The sequence below is a fragment of the Salvelinus sp. IW2-2015 genome, linkage group LG7 (assembly GCF_002910315.2).
Source record: "Salvelinus sp. IW2-2015 linkage group LG7, ASM291031v2, whole genome shotgun sequence".
Lineage (NCBI taxonomy): Eukaryota > Metazoa > Chordata > Actinopteri > Salmoniformes > Salmonidae > Salvelinus > Salvelinus sp. IW2-2015.
This window is the reverse complement of record NC_036847.1, coordinates 10,234,812-10,258,824: the sequence shown is the minus strand read 5'-3', so window position 1 is coordinate 10,258,824 and position 24,013 is coordinate 10,234,812. Positions and strand designations below refer to the sequence as shown.

General features: G+C 44.9%; 1 pseudogene; it reads right to left on the bottom strand.

Annotated features, from left to right (window-relative positions):
• Positions 1-24,013, bottom strand: part of LOC111966913 (agrin-like) — a 164,712-nt pseudogene that overhangs the window by 57,780 nt on the left and 82,919 nt on the right.

Genomic DNA, 24,013 nt, shown 5'->3' with positions numbered 1-24,013 from the left:
GGATGCTGTCTCCAGTTCATATATACCTCAGGTGTAAACCTCACAGGTAAGGCCACAGTGGAGACAGATAGATAGTTCCTGCTGCGGACTGAAAAGCTCTGAGGATCTCCTACTGTATTGCTGTATCTTTTCACAAGACTTAGTAGTCACCATCAAAAAGGATTATGCGCACACACACACACGCACACACACGCACACACACAAAGGAATCGAGTCAATGTCTCCATATAGTACAAGCCATCAAGCAGATACTTTAACCCAAAGCGGCTTACAGTATTGCATGCATACATTTTCGTACTACCGGCCCCAGCGGGAAACCTATGATCCTTGAGTTGCAAGCGTCATGGTCTACTAACTCTGCTATACAAGACCATAACTCTTCTGTTTCCTACGTAAGGACAGTTGATGAGAAGAAACGAGATGGAGAAAGAGACAAGATGAAGAGGGTCTCTTACGTGTGCAGCCGCTCAAGTTCTCTGTGACGATGCCGCGGAAGTTCCAGAAGCTTGGATCGCAGCGGTCGCACTTCTGTCCCCCGACGCCGGGCTTACAGGAGCACTGGCCGCTGCCCGGGTCACAAGTCCCCTTGTAGGAGCCATACGGGTTACACTGGCATGTACCTGGGGGACACACCAATGACTGATGACTGATTGACATGACTGATTGACATGACTGAATTAATTAGATCATTATGTACAGCTACAACATCAAAGCATCAGCAGACCGTGTCCAGGCTCACCTCTGACCCCTTGTATTATATCCATCACAATGGTATTAACTTATTGACCAGATGCTCACAATCAGCCTATCGTAGCACTTAGATCATCTTATTTCCATTGAAACTAAACGTACGAAAGAAAGGTGATCTCAGTGCTATGATACTTTTTGGAAACCCAGCCCTGACCTAGACTTGAATCTGTGTCCGTACCTTTAGATATCACTTTATATGCAGGTTTTCCTTTTAAAGAATTGTATGCTAGGCTGATTGTGAGCATCTGGTCAATAAGTTAATACCATTGTGATGGATATAATACAAGGGGTCAGAGGTGAGAGGTCGGATGCCACGTGAGGGGTCGGCACACTTACTGGGGCATCCGGCAAGTCCCACACCAAGGGCCGCCGTCTTGTTGTCACGGCAACAGCCATAGACTGACAGACTGCAGTGTTCTTGCGCTGTCAGCTTTGTCGGAGAGGTGGCCGAAATCGCTGATGAGGGGACACAACGGACAAGAAAGGAGAAAAAAAAACTTTTCAGAGTGATAGAAGGCTCTTTTAAAAGGAATTAGAAGACACAATCTCTGAACAACATGCAACTTCTAGTGAACAATGAGTTTTGCCTGGCGGGCCAGGGGTGAAGAAGCTGGCATCTGGCTTCCAGATAACAATTCTATTTTCCCAGTCCTGACAATGGCTCAAAATCAGAGGGAGAATTATGCCATTACCTCCAGTGCAGTGAAAACAAACAATGGTGTTCCTAGTGGATTTGCAACAGCTGACATTTGCCTCTTCCTAGGAGGCCTATTCTCTTCATTTGTTCTCCTGTGAAATTGCAGAGCGCGACACAGCGTCGCTACAAGCTCGCAGAAGCAGAAAAAAACGAGTCTGCAGCTGAATTTGATGGACTGGGCCAATCTGTGAGTGTATGTGTGTAGTTGTTTTGTCTGTGGGAGCGCCAGATTTCACCGTGACGTGACAGCTCGAAAACCGTATATACAACACACCCCAAACAAATATCTCCCCCAACAGAGCACTTGTGTATAAGTGAAACGAGAGAGGTATGGAAGGATGGAAGGAAAAGAGGGAGGGGGGTTGTTCAATGGCCAAGGCAATATATTATTGCTTAAACTCTCTTCAGGCCTTGGATCAAAATGGGCGCTAGTGGTAGAGTTGGAGGCTGCTCCCCCTCGCTCTCTCTTTCTTTCTTCCTCTCTTGTGTTCCTCTCTTGGAGTTTGGAGGCTGCAGATACCGGCCCATAAATCACACTGTTACTGATGTGGATATGAGCCGAAGCCTAATGGTGATGACTTGCTCTCTCTTTTTCCAGTGCTTTTCCACTCCAGCGATGAGCTTTGGACACAGTTCATTAACTTGCCACTTTTCAGCGCTCCCGCTACTATCTGTACTGAGCCTATTAGGACAAGAGAGAACTTTTAATTTCATATGTTCTTCAACCGATTGGTTTTCCCTCTACAGTGACCATTGTCTGGCACAATACAGCTCTCTCTGATGTGCGAGTATTACTCTGTCTCTCTATCTCAAGGTCTGCTGCTGCCACAGCTATGTGCTGCATGTAGCCTTTGTGTTCCTACAAGGGGAGAGTTGAATGCCTGTGCATGTAGCAATGGTATATACTGCAGGATCTCTTTTAGACGTCATGAAAACTGGGTCAGTGATTCCAGTTTTCTGATAGAAAATGCAAAATAGGACAGCTTGAAAGTTCTCTGAGACAGCTGTCAAAGATCAAAGAACTCAGACAGGCATGATGAAACATTTTCCAGGAGACACAACACGTGAGGTGTTTATAAACCACATAAGACAGTAAAAAAACAACAACACAAGGTCGTGTTGAATTCAAAACCCCCTTTGTCAAGTTAAAGAAGTCAGGTGCTCCCTTGAGTTTGAAGGCTTGGAGGTCAAACCGTGGTCAAAGACACGTTCCTCCATGCATAGCTTATGAAGAAAGGCCCAATGAGATTCCAATTGATCTGAGCTTTTTGGGAAAAGAAGAGGGCCCAGAGCTCGCGTACACCAATAGCACTCCACAAGAAAAAAGGGATTGATTCTCTGCGGATGGTGAAGAAGCGTGACAGAAAGCGCCCCAAAGTGGCCAGCTTAGGAAGGACGACTTTACAGGGGTGTGAGTGTGAAACCGGGGCGGAGAGCTCTCTCCATCTCTCTCTCTCTTTCGTTTGCTCCCTTGCTCTTTTTAGGGCCGCAGGGAATCAAACAGGCTGCAGTGATCACACAGAATATCTTATCTGCCCTTTGCTTCGCTCTGGCCTACTACAGAGAGATGATGGTTTACACTGCCAAGGCAGGGACTTAGAATGTAGAGCAAGACGTAGAACAAGGCTTCCCTACTTTTGCCTGGCATCTGTGGTGACAGTCTAGAGAAAATGACCTCTGCAATCTACATAATGACAAAGCGAAAACAGGTTTTTAGACATTTTTGCAAATGTATTAAAAACAAAAACCGAAATACCTTATTTACATAAGTTCAGACCCTTAGCTATGAGACTTGAAATTGAGCTCAGGTCCATCCTGTTTCCATTGATCATCCTTGAGATGCTTCTACAACTTGATTGGCGTCCACCTGTGGTAAATTCAATTGATGGGACATGATTTGGAAAGGCACACACCTGTCTATATAAGGTCCCACAGTTGACAGTTCATGTCAGAGAAAAAACCAAGCCATAAGGTCGAATTCATTTTCCGTAGAGCTCAGAGACAGGATTATGTCGAGGCACAGATTTGGGGAAGGGTACCAAAACATTTATGCAGCATTTAAGATCCCCCAAGAACACAGTGGCCTCCATCATTCTTAAATGGAAGAAGTTTGAAACCTCCAAGACACTTCCTATAGTTGGCCGCCCGGCCAAACTGAGCAATCGGGGGAGAAGGGCCTTGGTCAGGGAGGTGACCAAGAACCCGATGGTCACTCTAACAGAGTTCCTCTGTGGAGATGGGAGAACCTTCCAGAAGGACAACCATCTCAGCAGCACTCCACCAATCAGGCCTTTATAGTAGAGTGGCCAGACGGAAGCCACTTCTCAGTAAAAGTCACATGACAGCCCGCTTGGAGTTTGCCAACATGCACCTAAAGACTTTCAGACTATGAGAAACAAGATTCTCTGGTCTGATGAAACCAAGATTGAACTCTTTGGCCTGAATGCCAAGCGTCACGTCTGGAGGAAACCTGGCACCATCCCAACGGTGAAGCATGGTGGTGGCAGCATCATACTGTGGGGATGTTTTTCAGCGGCAGGGACTGGGAGACTAGTCAGGATCAAGGCAAAGATGAACGGAGCAAAGTACAAAGAGATCGTTGATGAAAACCTGCTCCAGAGTGCTCAGGGCCTCAGACTGGGGCGAAGGTTRACCTTCCAACAGGACAACGACTCTAAGCACACAGCCAAGACAGGAGTGGCTTCGGGACAAGTCTCTGAATGTCCAGAGCCCGGATTTGAACCCGATCGAACATCTCTGGAGAGACCTGAAAATAGCTGTGCAGCAATGCACCTCGTCCAACCTGACAGAGCTTGAGAGGATCGGCAGAGAAGATGGGAGAAACTCCACAAATACAGGTGTGCCAAGCTTGTAACGTCATACCCAAGAAGACTCGATGCTGTAATCGCTGCCAAAGGTCCTTCAACAAAGTAAAGGATCTGAATACTTATGTAAATATGATATTTTTAAATATTCATAAATGAGCAAAAATTTCAAAAAAACTGTTTTTGCTTTGTCATTATGGGGTATTGTGTGTAGATTGATGAGTAAAAAAAACTATTTAATCAATTTTAGAATAAGGCTGTAACCTAAGAGAATGTGGAAAAAGCCAAGGGGTCTAAATAGTTTCCGAAGGCACCTTATGTAGGTATCCAATCGGGGGAGGGAAGCTCTCGCCAGCCAGCTTTGGCGTTGTGTTCGATAGGCTACTGTACCAACCAAAGTGGTGTTCAGAAGAAACAGCAGGATTTTTAGCCGTAGCTTTATGACAAAGTACTAAGCTGGGTGAATTAAGTAAGAGATGGGTTATTACTCTGGCTGATGTTAGATCAGTTATGGTGGGGTGTGCAGGCTGCTCACCTATACAGGGTCCCTGATTCTGGATCAGCAGGTGCTCCTGCTTTTCACACCTAGCCTTCTTCATTTCACACTCGTTGCTGTAGGTCTTCCCATTTGAGCCACACACCTAAGGAGAATCGTAGTCATACTCACATGAATGCTGAAATGTATGAGCGTGTGATTTAATTTCAAAGTTACTCTAAGTACACCATTCCTTTTCAAACCACGTAACATTGCAAGTTCAATTTCAATCTGAAAATGTTATTGCACAAACATTGACTTTGAATGTAAATGTCAGATGTCATGCATTCATTACCTAGGAATTACCTAGGCTTGTGTGAAACTGAAAACCACCTCTATTGCAGTAAAAACCACATACAGGTTTGTGGTTGTTTGTGGAGGGCTAACTTATGGAGGATAAAGCTTACCGGGTTGCGAGGCACGCGATGGCAGTCAAAGTCACAGACACAGCGGTCGTCCTCTGCGTCCTCGTCCCACGATCCTCCGAACGTACGACACCTGTCCTGTTCGCAGCTCTCAATACCTGACCCCGATCCTCCTGAACCACAATCTGCAGAGACCACACACAGAGATTATTTTTTAATTGTTATTATCGGCCCAGCACAGTCACACATAAGAAAATTTAACATTTCGATACACACTTGTAAAAATGCCTTACATCTTCGTCGTCCTCCCCAAAAATTAAAGCCGAGTTCTTGGCAGAGTGTTTATATATTCAGAGTATGCCACCTTTAGGATATTAAAATGTCCTTCACGTTGACGCTGAGATAGAACCAAAGGCGCTGCTGGAAGTACAAGATAATGACCAACCATGGAGAGGACCAGCGATTGACAAAATAAATTAGGCACAACATTGCTGCGCCACCAGTGAGGCATCCTTTACATTTCAATTAAAGCTGAGGGTAGTGGGAGGAGGGAAATATTACCCCTTGCATCCCTGCAAGGGGGAATCAATGCGGGGGAATCAATGCGAGAGCCTGTTTCATTGACACAGATTTCCTGATAGGAGGAAGCCGCTAATTATACGGTGTTCCGTAAGATCCAATTATCAATCCACTCCAGACTTCGGAAAAAAAGTAGTTCAGCCACTTTTTGTACCTGCGACTGTGAAAGGTAAACTTTCGATTTATTTTAAAACGGTACACTTCACTGGATCAAAGAGGTTTTTGAAAAGAGCTCTTCAGAGAGCGTTACAAGAGAGTTACAAGTACAAACGACAAGCCATTATTATTTCCGAGGATCGGAGAATTATAAAGCTGAAACATTGAAAAAACATTTTAGAATACAAACTACATAAAGATATACATACAGATAGAACTCACAAGATAATGGGGGGGGAAGAGAATGAGATGGAAATAAGAGTGGACACATCCAGCTTGACTGCAATGATTTATTTAATACAAACAAAAATGGGAAGGAGTTTGACCATGAAGAATGAAAGGGCCCTGCTTTTAATGTTCAGACAGTTCACTTGTTACACTTGCAAGACTCCTGGGGAGAGGAGAGAGAGGGAGAAGGAATGGTGGGGAGAGAGACAGAGAAGGAGAGAGACCAAAAGAGAGAGAGAGAGCAAGAGACAGAGAGGCAGTAGTCCACATGCAGACAGAGGAAGATGTTCAAGTATGGGAAAAAGTAATGTTCATTGGTATCAAATCTCTTTATCTTGAAAAGTATCCAGTTATGATGTAAATTCTCCTAATGATATTCTCCAGACCAGTTATAATGCAATCTTGTACAACATTAATTAAACAAATGTATATATATATGTACTAGGGAGTCCAGATGCTTCCCTCCTGTCCTCTGTCTCAGTTTCCTTTTTTGACCGTCTGACTCAGTCCCATCTGTATTGACGGGCTGCTTTAGCAAGGCCCCCGCTGGCCCTAATGGGGATATCGATGTTGTAGTCCTGGAAGTGCCACTTAGCATAACCCATCTCCTTAAGTGGATTATGGGGCAGGTCACACTGTAGCGGGGCGCTGCTGGGTCCAGAGGAGCAGCAGTCCGTCTCATTGCCCTGATATGGGTCATCACCAATGGGCTCTGACAGGCTCGAGGGGTCGATACAGTGGAAGGGCATTCACTTCATTAGGCCCACGCACAGTGAACAATGGAGGAACTCCAGAGGCCGGGAGTATTAAGGAGAGTACACATCAAACTCAAGACAAAGACTGTCTTTATTTTTTTACAATACTGTACACCAAGGGTTCCCAAACCTTTTCACTCAGGCATTGGGGAACATCCTGCGCCCCACTTTCGCGTGCCCGCCACATCTCTTTCTATGGGTACAAGCACTGTCGACACAAACTGTTCACACCCATCTTGTTGGCAGAGAAGAACATTTTGCAGGTTTAAAGCTAATTCTCTTTCAATTCTATACATTTTGCCATGTCTAATGTGTATTCATGTGATAGTTGAGTGACTCAAACATTAAAACAAAATCTATGGGCTAAAAAACATAGCTAAAAACGTTAGCTGACCGTAGCTAGTTGATCTGGACATTTTTGACAAGTTTTAAATTGCTCTCTAAATAGCTCTTTGCCGACCCCTCAGTTTGGGAATCACTGCTGTACACAACAATTAAACCCGAGTCCAATTGTTCGTATTCTCTATCAATGTGACTGCGGTAAATGGACACGATAGAAAGGAATTGTAAAATGGATTTGATACGACTATATGAGAGGCCATTTTGTGAGTGTTCTAAAGCTGTGACGGTGCAATGCAAAATGTCTGTCAGTGCCATATGATGAGCGAACACGGTATCTGATCCCAGACAGCGACATGCAATGATGACGGGTTCCAATGCAAACGCACAAATCAACTGACCCCGGAGCAGCTGTTAAATAAACAAGGCCCTGGCTTGCCTGTCCACCTGAGTCCATTTATGCAAACTCAGCAGGAGAAGGGAAACGTGGGAGTGAGCCAAGAGAGCATTCGCCACCCAATTAATATTCCGCTCATGCCCCCCTGACTCAAAGAATAAATAAATATAAAAGAAAAAAAAGAAGAACTAAGACRTTGAGTAAATAAAAGTGAAGGGAGGGAGGGGGCACTAATTAGCTGTTGGTTTTTGATGTGGCAGCCACCCGCACTGCCTATGAACCTTTCAATTAGCAGGGAAGATGTCTGCATCAGCTATTCTCTCAGCGCCCGTGTCTGTCTGCTACTTTTACTCAATCATGTCATAACCAGAGTCCATTTAACCAAGGAATCTCCGTTAAGTTGAGCAAATACAGAACGGCGGAGACGCTGGAGAGAGGAAGAAAAAAAACAGCCGATTTTCGTATTTCCTTCTTTAAAGAGAAGAGCGAGAAATTGTGTGAGGGAATAAAACTGATAGAAGCAATGGAGGAGAAAATGTGTGCTTCTTTTATAGCATGAGGTGATGACCCGATGGAGGGAAGAAGCAGAGAGGATGAGGGTGGATAATTGGAGGGAAACTAGAGAAAGGGGTGTGTATCGTTCTGAAGAATGTGGCCCAGATTCACCTCAGTACTATCAATATTTGTATTTGTATTTATCAGGGCCAGGAAACACTCCTGTCAGTAAAAAAACACTATACCAATATCATGACCTGTGTGTGAATGTCAAGATTACCATTTGTCATCTGCCACAAATCCMATTTCTGTGTGTGTGTYAGTGAAGTGCAGTCAGGGTAGGCAGTGGCTGTCTGTGCACATTTTTTGTTATCTAAAGTTTTTTCTCAATGATTCTGGTGGTTTTTATGCAAACAAATTCCAAATGTGCTAAAACAGCACCAAAATCTCAGGAAAGGTGCTAGGGTATTCATGCCTTCCTTTCCATCTATTCAAATTGTTGACCCGCGCGGCCATTAAAGATTAATGGAGAGGGTCAGCATAGACGTCTCTGCTTTGCCTAGCTTGAAGTAGCTTCATTCGTTGCATTGAGACGATTTCATATTTTGCACATCCGTATTGCCTTAACATGTTGTGTGGGTAAACCTGTGGTAAACTCTGCACATTTGGGCATGTCAACATCATTTGGTGCTAGCATCCCTTGAACTGAATGAAGCTAGCTAAGCTAGCAAAAACAACCTGACAAATGGACATTATACTGCACAGCAAATCATTTCCCAAGTTGGAATAATGTTACACGCCGTTTGGAGGGTTCGAAGAGTGGAAAGTCAACTACATTGAAAGTTAAGACCAGACAGAGCCAGCATACAGGAACTCTACAAGACGTGATGTTATTAATGAAAGGCAACCACCATCTCCCTCAATGCTATCTGTCAGGCAGGCTAACAGTGACTACTGGACTGTTCACTTGTCTGAAACGTCATTACCAATTAATACTTTTTACCCAGACTTTTACACATCTTGGACATTTACTTTTGCTTTGTGGACGTAATGGGAATGGGGCTTCTCGTGCCACTCAATGCAGGCCCTAATCTTGTCTTCTACAAAATGGATGCGACTAACTACGACAATTCTACGTGTGTGGCTGCATGGGGGCACACTCATGCTGAAGGATTCTGCTCCCCGACCGGCTGGATGTACAGTAGCTGCCTACCTGCGTGGGAGAACTGTGCTACCAGCTACTGTTTGTGTGTGACTTTTTGTGTCAGTGTGAAAATGGAACCAAAGGAGGCTGTGGGGATGCGTCTCCCACCTGTCCGTGGGCCTGCTGTGTGCCTGCAGAATAAAATAATGGACATGGGTCAAACGCTGTCACCGAGAGGTTTACCCTGACGGTCAGACAAATTCAATTCATTTACTAGTACAGTAGGCCTAAATGCATTTTGCATTCAATTTGCAGGTTAGGCTACTGTTGAATGAACATGAGAATAGACAACATCCCGTTGATGCATTTCAAGATAATCAAGATAGATTTTTTGGGATGAGGCATTTTTTCTTTATACACAAAAAAAGTATKTGGACACCTGCTTGGGGAACATCTCATTCCAAAATCATGTGCATTAATATGGAGTTGGTCCCCCCTTTGCTGCTATAACAGCCTCCACTCTTCTGGGAAGGCTTTCCACTAGATGTTGTCACATTTCTGCAGGGACTTACATCCATGCAGCCACAAGAGCATTAGTAAGCTCGGGCACTGATCTTGGGGGATTAGGCCTGGCTTGCAGTCGGAGTTCCAATTAATTCCAAAGGTGTTCGATGGGATTGAGGTCAGGGCTCTGTGCAGGCCAGTCAAGTTCTTCCACACTGATCTAAACAAACCATTTCTGTATGGACCTCGCTTGCTGCACGGGGGCATTGTCATGCTGAAACAGGAAAGGGCCTTCCCCAAACTGTTGCCACAAAGTTGAAAGCACAGAATTGTCTAGAATGTCATTGTATGCTGTAGCGTTAAKATTTCCCTTCACTGGAACTAAGGGCCTAGCCTGAACCATGAAAAACAGCCCCAGACCATTAGTCCTCCTCCACCAAACTTTAAAGTTGGCACTATGCATTCAGGCAGGTAGCGTTCTTCTGGCATTGGTCAATCCCAGATTGGTCCGTCGGACTGCCAGATGGTGAAGTGGGATGCATCACTCCAGAGAGTCCAATGGCGTTGAAAGTCACTGAGCTCTTCAGTAAGGCCATTCTACTGCCAATGTTTGTCTATGGAGATTGCATGGCTGTGTGCTTATTGGTATTTCCATTTGGTGAAGTTTTTTGTCAATTTCGGTTAATAGCCTATGTCACTCTGGTTGTTGGAGCTATCTGTTGTTTGGTGAACTTGGGCTTCATCAAAGTTTATTTGTGAGTAAATCTGGCTTTGATAATAGCCCATGCCTTCCCAGTCACTGACCTAATCGCACGTCACCGGTATGTTTGTGTGTGTATTTGTGTGTGTGTGTTTTGGAGTTTTTGGAGTTTATTAGGAAGGGATGGAAAACAGCGTGGCTTTGGTAGGCCCAAACACGCAGGTGGCTTGTTGCTCGGACCTTTCCCTGTTTGTTTTCGCTTCATTTGCCAGCCCCTCAGACAGTCTGCTGTTGAAGGATGTGACAACGCGTTAGTCCAAATAAACCCACCCTACATAAAGAAAGGGAGCTCAGAAAAGAGAGAAAGGGAGAGGAGAAGGTTTCTTAGCAGGGTAGGTAGGGATAGATAGATAGATAGGACAAAAAGCCACTGATCAGCTTTTGATGAGCTCTTCACCACCCACCCACCCATCTCCTCTATGTTGTTCTCTCTCGATATGTATTGGGTAGTGGATAGTGCATTGACTCTGCCGTGTGATATTTTCACCCATAATCCTGTTTAGTAAATGTGTATTCAATTAAAACCGGCCTGGGCCCCAAGGTGATGCACTACGCTCCCCCGCCACTTTGTCAGTGTCGACAAAGGAGCTGAGCCTGGGCCTACCCGAGTGTGAAATTAAACAGGTGATAGATTCCCCCAGTACAGAACACTGTCATTTTTCATTACCCTAAATAAAAAGGGGGGGGGGGGGACGCTTCCATTTCACCCTGTGACAAATGAAAATGTTTTTTAAGTCAGGTCTAAATAAACAAGTAAATTGTTCAATTGGCCGGAGTTGGAGGATTCTACCAGCACTGTAGACGTGAGAGTGTTGGGTAGGGGTTGTACTGTAGGCAAGTGCCGAGGGGAAAGGTTGCAGTCGGTTCAATAGGTTGTGATAGGTCAATACATTGACTAGTCCAATGATATAATAGGACTATAGGGTTGGGTCAATTTGATGCACAGGGTTTTAAAGACGTAAAAATTGGAGTTTGTATACAGAAGAAAGTAGTTTTTCAATCGAGATTTTCCCAAAACATTGGAGAAGAATTCTAACCCTGTTCCTGTTCAAAATATTAAGCTACTACAGCTACYCCATTAAAGAATGTCCTAGCTTTAAGCAGTGGGGGGTTGTGCATCAGTTATCTACTAGAGGGGAAGAGGAATGGTGACAAGGCGTGGAACAAAAAGAAAACTGGACCCTGTCCCCTGGGGGAGGTTTATCGATCGGACCCGATCCCATCTCTGAAAGCAATGTGATCTTTTTGTCAAGAGACAATGCTAGTTTGATGGAGAGAGGGCAACATGGTGAGACAATAGGGATGGGAGGGGGAGAGACAGAGAAAATAAAATAAAACATGTTTCTTTTGTTACTGGCTGATGGCTTTCTGAGAACTCAAATGAGCAAGCGAGGGAGAAAAACAGGGGGTTGTATGCTACCAGAGAGAGAGAGAAAGGAGAGAGATGGAAGATGGAGAGACATTGCAATAGAGAGAACAAGTGAGAGAAACATAGAGGGGAAGAGAAAGAGGAGCTAGAGAGAGGAGAGAGGAGAAAGAGGAGAGAGAAGAGAGAAAGATGAGAGAGGAGAGAGGAAAGAAGAGAAAGAGAGGAGAGAGAAGAGAGAGAGAGAGAGGAGAAAGAGGAGGGAGAAGAGAGAGAGAGATAGAAAACGTAGAGTAGGAGAGAGAGAGGAGAGAGGGAGAGAGGAGAAAGAGGAGAAGAGAGAGAGTAGAAAGCAGAGAGAGAAATAGAGAAGGAGAGAGAGAAGAGAGGAGAGGAGGCGGAGAAGAGGAGCGAGAGAGAGAGAGAGAGAGAGAAGAGGCGAGAGAGAAGAGAGGGAAGAGAGGAGGAGAGGAGAGAGGAGAGAGAGAGAGAGAGAGAAGAGAGAGAGAGGAGAGGAGAAGCAGAGAGTAGAGAAGAGTGAGTCACCAGGCTTCACAAATAGATAAATCCCTTGGCGCTATACGATGGAGAGCATCTTTGCCCAGCCAGATCAGCGATATGGGGGCACATAGTGAAAAGCGTTGTGAGTGTATGTGTGTGTATATACTGTTTAACACATGTGCATTTGTGTGCGTATAAATGATTATATATGGTTGCCAGTAATGTGTTGTGTGTTGTGTGTGTGTGTGTGTGTGTGTGTGTGTGTGTGTGTGTGTGTGTGTGTGTGTGTGTGTGGTTGGTGTGTGTGTGTGTGTGTTGTGTGTGTGTGTGTGGTGTGTGTGTGTGTGTGTGTGTGTTTGAATGTGCGTGTGTTTTGAATTGTGGCGTGTGGTGTCCCGAGCGTATGTGTTTTAATAGTATGTGGAGTGTGTGGTATAAGATGATATGGGGCACAGTGTGTGTTGTATGTGTATGAAATCTGCAGTGTGGTTTATATGTGCATTTCTTCATGGTCCACATACAAAAGGTTACTCGACTCAGTCAATGAGTTCAATTGAACAAAACCAGCCGGGCGTTAAGAGCTGGCAGACAGAGCTGGCAGACAGAGCTGGCCGTATACAGTAGAGTAGACAACGACACAGTGAGAGAGGGAAAGAACAGACACTGGGATGGTAGAGGAAAATTATCATTCATGAATACTCTCACCCCTTTACCCCTCCCTCTCTCTGTCCGTCTCTCAGTCTCTCTCTCTTTCGCTACCCCTCCCTCCATCTCTCTCTCCATCTCTCCTCCACTCCCCACTTCTCCCTCCCCCTCTCCATCGCTCTCATCATCTCGCCCTCTATCTCTCCTGCTGGCAGGTGAAACCTGCTCTGTTGTTCATACGTCCTCAGACGATGACGACAGTCTCGGCGACGGTGACTACGTCTGGCCACAAGGGACTATTGCTGACATCATCTGCATGACAACCGTATGGTGACAAAGATACCCAGAGAGAGAGCTGATTGTCAGAGTAAAGACTCTGGTACCGTGCCAGTAGGAGAGGAGAGCAGCTCCACAAAGGACGTGTGTAAACTAGGCTGCAAATCATGATTAAAAAGGCACTGTGTGGTTGAGAGTTCCTCTGCCCTATCAGTGGTATCTAATTCCTACCTTCGTCGCAGCTGCCAGGCTTGGCCGCCTCGATCTTCTTTTTGAGGACGCAGGAGGCCACACCCAGCTCGCAGGTGTTGTCGTAGGTGAAGCCGTCGCTGCCGCACACGGGCGAGAAGGCCTGGCCCTGGCATTGCGGGCACTCGCACTTGTTCTGGACGCAGCGGGCCCCCCAGGCACACACGGCGCTGCCGCACGTCTCTGCAAATGCACACACACAAACAAACGGACGATCACACACGCACAGTGCGCACACCAACACGACACAACACACACACACACCACACACACACACACCACACACACACACACACACACACACACCCACTGCAGGGTGTGTCAGCAACTATTGATTGGAATCATGTAAAAGGAATATGCTTGCTAAAATACAGTAGTGAGACATTACTTTAAGACCTACTATTTGTACAACCACACTGTTGGTAGGCACACACACACTTGGTGCTGGCATTACTCACTGCATTCTCCCTGGGCGAGCACGCGCAGGTCAAGCTGCTCGGTACAGGCACGCACGTGGAGCTCACACTCGCTGTCGTAGGTGGAGCCGTCGCTGCCGCACACCGGTTGGTGGGACTCCACACACTCCTGCGGGCACACACAGCGGCCCGACTGCCCGTCGCAGATCGCCCCAAATGAACAGTTGGCACACGCCTCGTCTGGAGGGAGACAGGTAGGAGAGTGTTAGGATTGGAGAGAGTAAATAAGCCCGGTATGGGTAACGGGGAGAGAAAGAGTGTGTGAACCGGAGAGAAAGAGTATGTGTTTGTGTCAGTGAGTTGAGTGAGTGAGTGAGTGAGTGAGACAGAGAGAGAGACACAGAGAGAGAGAGACAGAGAGAGAGAGAGAGAGAGAAAAATATCGAGGGAGGACAGATAGAACTGGCTCATCCGAAGCCTGTGTGGGTGGCGTGGCAAAATCCACAGCCGTGATGCCACCATGATGTCATGTGTTTACCTAACCCCCTTCGAAAGGCCGGTCATTTTGAGAGGGCACCAAACCCAGATGGTGTGCAGACTTCACACAGCTGCAAGCTTCAGTAGGATGATCTGGACTAAGAATACTGTCAAGAATCCTCGATTTTCAGTTGACTCTGATCATTTGCACGTTTTCCATTCAGTGTCTTTTCCCTCTGCCTTGCATAGCCTAGTACCGACATGCTGTGGATATCAATGATTCGTGGCAGCCCGAGTGAATCACAGAGCCAGAGCGGAGATGCGAGGGGTGGGCAGCGCTCCTCGATTGCCAATTACACCTGGAGGATTGCATTAGCAGCGCACGGCCGCTATCACATTCAATTAGTGGCTAGGTAATAACAGCTGCTGATTTATTGCTAATGGCTAACGGAGAGAGCGGGCTACTTAGGCGGAAAACCTCCCCCTCCCCTGTGTTATTAACTTGTGTATTACACCTTATTACACCTTAATAAAGTCAGGAAGTCTGCCTGCACCGCACAGGCACTCGCTGTGGACAGACCAGCCTGGGGGCCTGATTAAAAGCAGGCGGTATAAACAGAAAAATATATGTAGCCGAGGTGGCGGCTGGCGGGGATGGGGAATGCATCACCGTGACAATGACGGTGTTTCGAACCCGGGGGATATAAATCACAGTGAGTGTCGTCCTTTATCAGCGCCCATGTCCCGATAAAGGCCTTCTTTATTTCCCTCCTCTGGCTCTGTCTGTTCCAGCCAGTGCCGCCGGTCGTTGGCGGCGGCTAATCGGGACACATCTAGCTATCGGACCCAACTGGGCTGCCTTACTGGCTGTAAACACAGGGCCAGGACAGCTAGCACTAAGGCGCTAACGGCGCTAACAAGGTGGGGGGACTTGTCTGACCAGGGAGGGGAGTTGACGGTGAAGGGGGAGGTTGAAGAAATTGGCCTTGAGGAGAATGCCATTCCGAGTGATGGATACCGAGAGACGGTGGGGAAAAGAAAAGCTAAAGAGCAGGCCTCAGAACGCTACACACACTCTCGGAGGAGTAGTATTAGTCAGAGAGACTGGAGCTACGACAAGGGAGAGACGGAGGAGTTGTTCTTTAACGTGAAGAGAAAGAGAGACAGTTGTTTAGTGAAAGGCTCTGAGAATGTCCCAGACTATAAAAACACTCCCCGGCCGACCCCACCGTGCTTGCTCCATAACTATTCCGTCCCTCCTCACCGTCTCTCCTCCCTTTCTTATTTACCCCTCTCTCCCCTATCTTTCCGCTACTCTTCTCTCTCTCGCTACCTTTTCGCAGCAACTGTGCAAAACTCGTAATGTTTATTTCTGTTCTAAATTACTTCTCGTCTCTTGTCTCATCTATTCTGAGGTAAATATATATGAAATTCCTTACGGAGCGATTGATATCGTTCTGCGGTCTATTATCCATGCGTGTCTCTGCTTCTTCCAGCCTGCCAGACACACAAGGTCACCCAACACTCAAACATTGAGAGGAGAAAATACATCAGAATAATAAAAAATGTCACTCATCTCACTATCGGACCGCACCTGAGCCATAAAGATAACCATTTCCCCTAGCGCCATTTTTCGATCCCCCGAGGGGAAGAAAATCTAATTATGACAGCGCACATAGGCCTTGCGAAACGGTGGCCCCACTCACACACACACACACCAGTTGTCTCTGCATGCAAACGCACGAGGGACAAAAGGAAACACACAAACTTCCCAGCCTCTATCGACACATACACCACACAGTGTATGCAATTGATATGAATTGTGCCATGATAATTAACAGAGATAATAGTGAAGGTGGAGGGAGGTGAGGTGACTCAGTGGAGTTTGAAGAGGCCTGTGTAAAGCAGTGCAAACAGCCCAGAATAAACCAACCCACATCACCATCATCATTCCTCCGCTGGGCCTTGCCTAGCACTGCCTGCCTGTCGCTTTTATTGCCCTGTTCCGCTGACTTCTGCCTCTGTGGAGACTTGCTGTCATCCATAGTGCTGTATCAGACACACATACACACACACACACACACACAGCAGGGCCCGCTACCTCGCTCTGCCCGCAACCAGCTCGCCTTTTTAAATAAAGACTATTCATTACGCCCCCGCGGCGCCACGGTGAGAACTGTCTACCTAACGCCACACGCACGCCGTCTCCAAATTGAGTTTGCTCGCCCGGCTCAAACATTCCTTTTGCTCCATTTCCCATTGGAATACATCTTTATGCGCAGAGATTTCAACTTGGGAATGGAAAGAGGAAATAATAGTGGAGTCACATCGGCCCCCAAGCCAACAACACTGCAGTGGATTAAACATCAAACTCCAGTTGAAACAATAGGGCAGGGATCATCAACTAGATTCAGCTGCGGGACGATTCCTTCTTGAGCGGATGGTCGGGGGGCCGGAACAGAATTACAAATCATTTGTAGACTGCAAATTGACCGCAAGAAACCCAAACAGATATGTTTAAAATATAACAATTAAAAACCTTGCTTACATTTGAATAAGATCACATATATTTACTTAATTTTTATTTTTTATTTTTTTACTTCAGTTTATTTTAGTAAATACTTTAACACTTATTTTTCTTAAAGTTGCATTGTTGGTTAATTAAGGGCTTGTAAGTAAGCATTTCATTGTAAAGGTCTAAACCTGTTGTATTCGGCGCATGTGACAAATACAATTTGATTTGATTTTGATTTGATATATCTCTCTGTTATGCGTGGGAATACTTTGGAACAGATTTTTCCAAAACTTAAATCACTTGGAGATGATTTGCTGGCGTTTATAAAGTATTTTATGTGCAATAATAACAATATATACAGAGCCTTCAGAAAGTGTTCACACCCCTTGACTTCTTCCACATTTTTGTTGTGTTACAGCCTGAATTTTAAATGTATTAAATTTAGATTTTTTTACTGGCACAATACCACATAATGTCAAAGTGGACTAAYGTTTTTTTTTTATGTTTACAAATTAATTACAAATTAAAAGCTGAAATATCTTGAGTCAATAAGTATTCAACTCCTTTGTTATGGAAAGCCTAAATAAGTTCAGGAGTACAAATTTCTACCCCACACATACAATTATCTGTAAGGTCCCTCAGTCGAGCAGGTAATTTCACACACAGATCAACCACAAAGTACATGAAGGTTTTCCAATGCTTTGCAAAGAATGGAACCTATTGGTAGATGGGTAAAAAATAAAAAAGCAGACATTGAATATCCCTTTGAGCAGGTGGTTATTAATTACACTTTGGATGGTGTAACAATACACTACAAAGATACAGGCGTCCTTCCTAACTCAGTTGCCGGAGAGGAAGGAAACTGCTCAGGGATTTCACCATGAGGCCAATGGTGACGTTAAAACAACAGTTACAGAGTTTAATGGCTGTGATAGGAGAAAACTGAGGATGGATCAACAGCATTGTAGTTACTCCACAATACTAACCAAATTAACAGAGCAAAAATAAGGAAACCTGTACAGAACACAAATATTCCAAAACATGCATCCTGTTTGGCAGAGCTTGAAGAATAAAAAAATATATATAGGCAAATGATGCACAATCCAGGTGTGTAAAGCTCTTAGAGAGTTACCCAGAAAGACTCACAGCTGTAATCGTTGGGGAAAAGATTATTTATTTAAATTAGATTTTTATGTATTTAATTTTCAATACATTTCACTTTGTCATTATGGGGTATTGTATGTAGATTGGTAAAATATATAATCCATTTTGAATTCAGCCTGTTACACAACAAAATGTGGAATACGTCAAGGGGTATGAATACATTCTGAAGGCACAGTATATTACATTTCTTTTCTCAGAAAACTTGGGGGGGCCAAATAGAATCACCCGCGGGCCGCCAGTTGGGAAACCCTGCAACGGGGTAGAGCTAGCCGAGAGCTAGTGTAAAGATGCTAAGCTGAGCCAGGCAAATCTCTCGCTGTCTGCTGGTGATAGCAACCGCTAACAGTAAAGCTGGCTAACAGTGTTTACGGTATTAGCCGYCTTGGATAATGGCTGCTAAATGGCTTCAGGCATCTCTATCACTCTACATTATTAGATCAGTATATCTATATTACATCTATAAACTGTTACCCATTTAGGACCAAAAGGCAAGCAGGCAATATGGAACTGTGCAAAGTAGCCTATGAGAGAAGAGAAAAGTGAATAGATAATTGAAATATTTATTTTCCTTTCTTCATGTCTGCTCTGTGCTTAGTTAGTCTACAGAAAACATGGTACATACATGTTATTTGTTATACAGATACAGGCCTATGGTGTAGCCTACATTTACAGTAGCAGAAMATCTCATTCAAACTCTAACTAGAGCACGGAAAGGAAGGCACAGGAGCAAATGGTTTGTCGGTAAAACTAAAATGTTAATCATCGTCATCATCAATTACTCTTCTATGKGAAAATGGGTGCAGGTTAGCGTTGTTCGTCATGAATCTTGTTGTGGACGCAGCTCTGCAGAATGGCCACTACCTGGGACACCCACAAAGTCATCAAATCTGATTTTAAACCTAACCATAAACTTAAGCATGATTGATCTTAATTTGACGAATACTCCAGATAAATGGGATGGCAGGTAGCTTAGTAGTTAAGAACGTTGCGCCAGTAAGCGAAAGGTCGCTGGTTTGAGTCCCGAGCCGACTAGGTGAAAAATCTGTCGATATGCCCTTAAGCAAGGCACATAACCCTAATTGCTCCTTTAAGTCGCTCTGGATAAGAGCGTCTGCTAAATGACTAAAATGTAATCATAAACTGGGTGGTTTGAATGCTGATTGGCTGACTTTTAAAAATCCACCTCTCTAAAAACAAGTCTCTCACCGTTGCCGCCTGCTATAGACCACCCTCTGCCCCCAGCTGTGCTCTGGACACCATATGTGAACTGATTGCCCCCCATCTATCTTCAGAGCTCGTGCTGCTAGGCGACCTAAACAGGAACATGCTTAACACCCCAGCCATCCTACAATCTAAGCTTGATGCCCTCAATCTCACACAAATGATCAATGAACCTACCAGGTACCACCCCAAAGCCGTAAACACGGGCACCCTCATAGATATCATCCTAACCAACTTGCCCTCTAAATACACCTCTGCTGTTTTCARCCAAGATCTCAGCGATCACTGCCTCATTGCCTGCATCCGTCATGGGTCAGCGGTCAAACGACCTCCACTCATCACTGTCAAACGCTCCCTGAAACACTTCAGCGAGCAGGCCTTTCTAATCGACCTGGCCGGGATATCCTGGAAGGATATTGATCTCATCCCGTCAGTAGAGGATGCCTGTTKTTTTTTTTTAATGCCTTCCTCACCATCTTAAATAAGCATGCCTGATAGGTGAGAATTATCTGTTAATTGAATGATTAGAATATTCCGCCCTGAAACATATAATTGTATGGAATTGATTAGAATGTATAAAATCATAATCAATAAATGTGTAGTCCTAGTCCGAATTGTTCTTGACTCTAGAACGTTCCTGTGAATAAACCTTTTTGACTATTTTAGCTGGGCCTCTGTCTGTTTCATTCGACCAGGATCTTACAAATTCTGGTTTGCAGACTGAGGAATATAATTAAATTGGGTTATGTACCTTGAGAACAAAATTCTCTTAACAATGCCCCATTCAAGAAATGTTGAACCAGGAACAGATATAGCCCTTGGTTCTCTCCAGACCTGACTGCCCTTAACCAACACAAAAACATCCTATAGCGTTCTGCATTAGCATTGAACAGCCCCCGTGATATGCAACTTTTCAGGGAAGCTAGAAACCAATATACACAGGCAGTTAGAAAAGCCAAGGCTAGCTTTTTCAAGCAGAAATTTGCTTCCTGCAACACAAACTCAAAAAAGTTCTGGGACACTGTAAAGTCCATGGAGAATAAGAACACCTCCTCCCAGCTGCCCACTGCACTGAGGACAGGAAACACTGTCACCACCGACAAATCCACTATAATTGAGAATTTCAATAAGCATTTTTCTACGGCTGGCCATGCTTTCCACCTGGCTACCCCTACCTCGGTCAACAGCACTGCACCCCCACAGCAACTCGCCCAAGCCTTCCCCATTTCTCCTTCTCCCAAATCCAGTCAGCTGATGTTCTGAAAGAGCTGCAAAATCTGAACCCCTACAAATCAGCCGGGCTAGACAATCTGGACCCTTTCTTTCAAAATGATCTGCCGAAATTGTTGCAACCCCTATTACTAGCCTGTTCAACCTCTCTTTTGTGTCGTCTGAGATTCCAAAGATTGGAAAGCAGCTGCGGTCATCCCCCTCTTCGAAGGGGAGACACTCTTGACCCAAACTGCTACAGACCTATATCTATCCTACCCTGCCTTTCTAAGGTCTTCGAAAGCCAAGTCAACAAACAGATTACCAACCATTTCGAATCCCACCATACCTTCTCCGCTATGCAATCTGGTTTCAGAGCTGGTCATGGGTGCACCTCATCCACGCTCAAGGTCCTAAACGATATCCTAACCGCCATCGATAAGAAACAATACTGTGCAGCCGTATTCATTGACCTGGCCAAGGCTTTCGACTCTGTCAATCACCACATCCTCATCGGCAGACTCGATAGCCTTGGTTTCTCAAATGATTGCCTCGCCTGGTTCACCAACTACTTCTCTGATAGAGTTCAGTGTGTCAAATCGGAGGGCCTGTTGTACGGGCCTCTGGCAGTCTCTATGGGGTGCCACAGGGTTCAATTCTTGGACCGACTCTCTTCTCTGTATACATCAATGATGTCGCTCTTGCTGCTGGTGAGTCTCTGATCCACCTCTACGCAGACGACACCATTCTGTATACTTCTGGCCCTTCTTTGGACACTGTGTTAACAACCCTCCAGACGAGCTTCAATGCCATACAACTCTCCTTCCGTGGCCTCCAATTGCTCTTAAATACAAGTAAAACTAAATGCATGCTCTTCAACCGATCGCTGCCTGCACCTGCCCGCCATCCAACATCACTACTCTGTACGGTTCTGACTTAGAATATGTGGACAACTACAAATACCTAGGTGTCTGGTTAGACTGTAAACTATCTTTCCAGACTCACATCAAACATCTCCAATCCAAAGTTAAATCTAATCTATTTCGCAACAAAGCATCCTTCACTCATGTTGCCAAACATACCCTTGTAAAACTGACCATCCTACCAATCCTCGACTTCGGCGATGTCATTACAAAATAGCCTCCAATACTCTACTCAATAAATTGGATGCAGTCTATCACAGTGCCATCCGTTTTGTCACCAAAGCCCCATATACTACCCACCACTGCGACCTGTACGCTCTCGTTGGCTGGCCCTCGCTTCATACTCATCGCCAAACCCACTGGCTCCAGGTCATCTAGAAGACCCTGCTAGGTAAAGTCCCCCCTTATCTTAACTCGCTGGTCACCATAGCAGCACCCACTGTAGCACGCGCTCCAGCAGGTATATCTCTTGGTCACCCCCAAAACCAATTCTTCCTTTGGCCGCCTCTCCTTCCAGTTCTCTGCTGCCAATGACTGGAATGAACTACAAAATCTCTGAAACTGGAAACACTTATCTCCCTCACTAGCTTTAAGCACCAGCTGTCAGAGCAGCTCACAGTTACTGCACCTGTACATAGCCCATCTACAATTTAGCCCAAACAACTACCTCTCTCCCTACTGTATTTATTATTTTGCTCCTTGCACCCCATTATTTCTATCTCTACTTTGCACATTCTTCCACTGCAAATCTACCATTCCAGTGTTTTACTTGCTATATTGTATTTACTTCGCCACCATGGCCATTTTTTTTTTTTTGCCTTTACCTCCCTTACCTCACCTCATTTTGCTCACATTGTATATATACTTATTTTTCTACTGTATTATTGACTGTATGTTTGTTTTACTCCATGTGTAACTCTGTGTTGTTGTATGTGTTGAACTGCTTTGCTTTATCTTGGCCAGGTCGCAATTGTAAATGAGAACTTGTTTCTCAACTTGCCTACCTGGTTAAATAAAGGTTAAATAAAAAATAAAAAAAATAAAAAGCTGTGATATATCAGACCGTATAACATGTGTATGATAAAACATGTATTTTTACTGTTCTAATTGTGTTTGTAACTAGTTTCTAATAGAAATAAGGCACCGGGGGGGGGGGGGGGGGGGTATGCATAAGAAACAGCCCTTAGCCGTGGTATATTGGCCATATACCACACCCCCTCAGGCCTTATTGCTTAAATATGTTGATAGCAGTGTTTTCCCACTGGATCTTAGTGACCACTGCCCAGTTGTCTGTGTCAAAGATGTGAGAATGCATAAATCTAAGCCTAAGAGGAACTTTAAAAACTTTAGTGAACARGCTTTTTTTACATGATCTTTATTTTAGTGACCTTGATTGTATCTCAGCTATCCTTCAACCTGATTTTGTCACGCCCTGATCTGTTCCACCCCCCTCCAGGTGTCGCCCATCTTCCCCATTATCCCCTGTGTATTTATACCTGTGGTTTCTGTCTGTCTGTTGCCAGTTCGTGTTGTTTGTTCAATTCAACCAGCGTTTTGTCTCAGCTCCTGCTTTTCCCCAGTCTCTCTTTTTCTCGTCCTCCTGGTTTTGACCCTTGCCTGTCCTGACTCTGAGCCTGCCTGCCGTCCTGTGCCTTTGCCCCTACTCTAGATTACCGACCTCTGCTTGACCTGACCCTGGGCCTGCCGTCTTGTACCTTGGCCCCATTACTCTGGATTATCGACCCCTGCCTGCCTTGACCTGTCGTTTACCTGCCCCGGTTGTTACAACAAACATTGTTACTTCAACACAGTCTGCACTTGGGTTTTACCTGAAACCTGATAGATTAAGCTTTTTTGTAAATGTCTTAAACAACATTGCAGATAATCATGCCCCCTTCAAAACTCAGAGTTRAAGGTAGATCGAATGCATGATTCCCTACTGAATTTTTAAGTCATTCGTAAGAGAAATGTTGCCTGGATCAAGGCCAGGAACACAGGCTTAGGCCCAGATTGGCAATCTTTTAAGCAACTGAGGAATCAATGTATCAAGCTAATCAGAAAGKTTAAATCTGATTATTATGTAATCAATCTTTCTGATTGTAAGGGGAATCCGGCAAAATTCTGGAAAACGGTCAAATCTTGTACTTCCTCCTCTTCGCCCCAACAAATAAATTCAGACTCTGGCCCCATTAAGTCAGAATTTATTGAAGGACATAAGGGTGTGCCGCAGGGGTCGATACTAGGACCTGTTCTTTTCACTATTTCTATAAATGCTATTGGTCAATCGTTTCAAAAATGTACATTTCATTCTATATGCGGATCATACTATTATGTACGCAATTTCCCTGGTTGTGACAAGGCTACAGTCCRATTTTGTAGCTTTACAGGAAGCCCTTACTGGGTTTGGCCGGTGTAGGCCGTCATTATCAATAAGAATTTGTTCTTAACTGACTTGCCTAGTTAAATAAAGGTTAAATAAATAAAATTCTAAAACTTGTGCTTAATACGAGAAAAACAAATTA